General features: G+C 36.5%; 1 pseudogene; it reads left to right on the top strand.

Annotated features, from left to right (window-relative positions):
- The first annotated feature begins 931 nt into the window (after positions 1-931).
- Positions 932-1,050, top strand: LOC145417214 (5S ribosomal RNA; annotated as a pseudogene).
- The last annotated feature ends 1,800 nt before the right edge of the window (positions 1,051-2,850 follow it).

Genomic DNA, 2,850 nt, shown 5'->3' with positions numbered 1-2,850 from the left:
TACTCCACTTTGCCACACTTCATTTATCAAAAAAGCAACTCCTTCCTTGCATCTTCCTTGCCCATTCATACCCGACCTTACACACTTTACACCCTCCCACTCCTCCACTTCACACTCTTTCATCTTTGTTTCACACAATGCTATCAGGGCATATCTCGCACTCTTGAACACATTCACCACTTCCATCCTCCTGCTCTCCTCATTCACACCTCTTACATTCCACATGGCCCTGTGTATCTGCCCATTTGGTTGGGGCCCTGGGCAGGTACTGGGCCTTCCGAGGCTCTCCGAAACGTTTGCCATGATTAAGTGATTTTTAGATGGGTGAATCTGGGAGACAACCTGGCGAAAAACTCCAGTTATATGGTTACCACCCACCGTAGGAAATGGTTTTTGGGTACAGGAAACCAATAAGATTATCACTCGGCGTGGAGACCATAAGGCATCCCTACATTGAGTGAGTGGATAATGGGTGCCCCATCTACCATATCTATTTATCTATCTATACATATATATATATATATATATATATATATATATATATATATATATATATATAAAACTATCTATCTATCTATCATATATATATACTGAGACAGGCTTGTTCTGAGGGAACTGCAACTTATGTAGGAAAAGCAATATATACCAGTGTTGCAACGAACAGCATTTCTATTATGTCCAGACGTTTCGACAAATTCCTCTATGTCATCTTCAGTGGATCTAAAAAGCTAAAAATGACCTGTAAGGTAAATAAAAGCCTAAAAGAACTATTTGAGCATGAGCTCATCGTACTTATATATATATATATATATATATATATATAAAGTAGTGTTAAATTACATGGGGTACTTAGCTGCACCATATATTCAGAGGGATAGCAGACTGACAGTTGTTTAGGGCCGGTTTTCGTTTATAAATATGAATAGATTTTAGTATCCTCCATACCTTGTTGAGTACACCGCTTCCCGTCCGATCAGCAAAGTTAAGCAACGTTGGGTCTGGATAGTACTTGGATAGGTGACCGCCTGGGAACACCAGATGCTGTTGGCATCCCTACGTCAAGTGGGGTTGGTGGAGGATTAGTGCCCCTCCCTGTAAAACAATTAACTCTGAGCCCTTGGCCACCCCGTCTGGGATACATGGCGTCTGGCAAAAAAAAAAAAAAGATTCTTACTAGTACATTAGTCCATTATACAGAAATTCTTGGGATCAACAGAAGTATTACAATGATATGAATGTTCCCTTACTGCTGAGTGAGGAGGGTCGCTCACAGGGAGACCTGATCTACTCGACTGACTTCTATGCTCGTCAACCCTTAGCTTGAAAGCTCGTATTGTGCTTCCAACATACCCTGTATGGCAACTAGGGCACTTATATTCGTAAACGATTGACGTGCGGAGGGCAGTCGGTAGTCGGTCTTTGTAATGAAAAAATGACTGATTCTTAAAATCATTCTTATGAACAAACCAGAACTTTATTTGAGGATAGAAAATATAGAAGTTATATTTTAGCACCCTCTCTATCTTTTCTGACACAGTGCCAAGAAAAGGTAGAGAAATATATATTTCCTTCTTACTCACTGTATATACAGGTTGCTTTGGATAGTAAATTTTGGCTAAATTTTTTTTAACTCAGTTATGAAAAAGAGCCAACCATTGTTGGCAAAAAATATCCACTGAAGATGACATAGATGAATATGTCAAAACGTCTGGACATAATGAAAATGCTGTTCGTTGCATCACTGATATTGCTTTTCCTGTATATATATATATATATATATATATATATATATATATATATATATATATATATATATATATATGTGTATATATATATGTGTATATATATATATATATATAGATAGATAAATATATATAGATATATATAGATAGATAAATATATATAGATATATAGATATATGTATATAGATAAATCAATATATATATATAATATATATATAGATAGATAGATAGATAAATAAATATATATATATACATATATATATATATATATATATATATATATATATATATATATATATATAAGCACCGCTTTGTTTCTTTGTTTGTCCTTCAATCACGCCCAAACCAGGGGCCAGAGGTTCTCAGACCAATATATGTTCTGAATCAAGGTGACCCAAGGATGGTTTTAGGGGGGTCAAAATTCAGATCTGGGCCATTTGAGGTCACTGGAAAATTGATCACCTTTTTGGCCTGGGCAACGCCAGCTGCCCCTGCAACCCAGTTCTTGGCATGGAGACTCACATGACCTCCAGTTTGAACATAGACTATGTAAAGTTTACCTCTGAGGTCATTTGAGGTCACTGGTTACAGTAAACAAGTGCGCACAAAATAATACTGTGCATTAGTCTGTGAAATCTGAAGTAGAAGGTTCCTGGATGTCTTATTATCCCTCTTCAAAGGCATAAGAGGTACCGGTACTGTACTTCATCTTTCTGGAGTAGAAAGATTGATTTAGAACAAATAGGATTAGAGTGTGTCTTTTTGGCCCAGAAACGCCGGGTACCCTTGCTAGTGTGTGTGTGTGTGTGTGTGTGTGTGTGTGTGTGTGTGTGTGTGCGTGTGTATATATATATATATATATATATATATATATATATATATATCTTGGTTTGAGGGGTTGATAAGATTGATTACATTATTTTCGTGTTCACACTGTCAGGATGTTTATTGGTGCAGCACTTATCAACAGTGGGATAAGCATTGGAATAAATGTTAAGTATTTATGTAGCTAGGATTATTTTCTTTCCTCCTTTCCCCAACCATTAAGCAAACCAACCAAATTTCTTAAGGCAGCAAATCCCTCTCAAGACGTTATATTTGTGTAACT

The sequence above is a fragment of the Coenobita brevimanus genome, chromosome 109, assembly GCF_032717465.1.
Source record: "Coenobita brevimanus isolate Jiangsu-jjx chromosome 109, ASM3271746v2, whole genome shotgun sequence".
NCBI classification, from domain to species: domain Eukaryota; kingdom Metazoa; phylum Arthropoda; class Malacostraca; order Decapoda; family Coenobitidae; genus Coenobita; species Coenobita brevimanus.
Note: the sequence above shows the minus strand (reverse complement) of the source record. Positions and strands in the feature narration are given on the sequence as shown.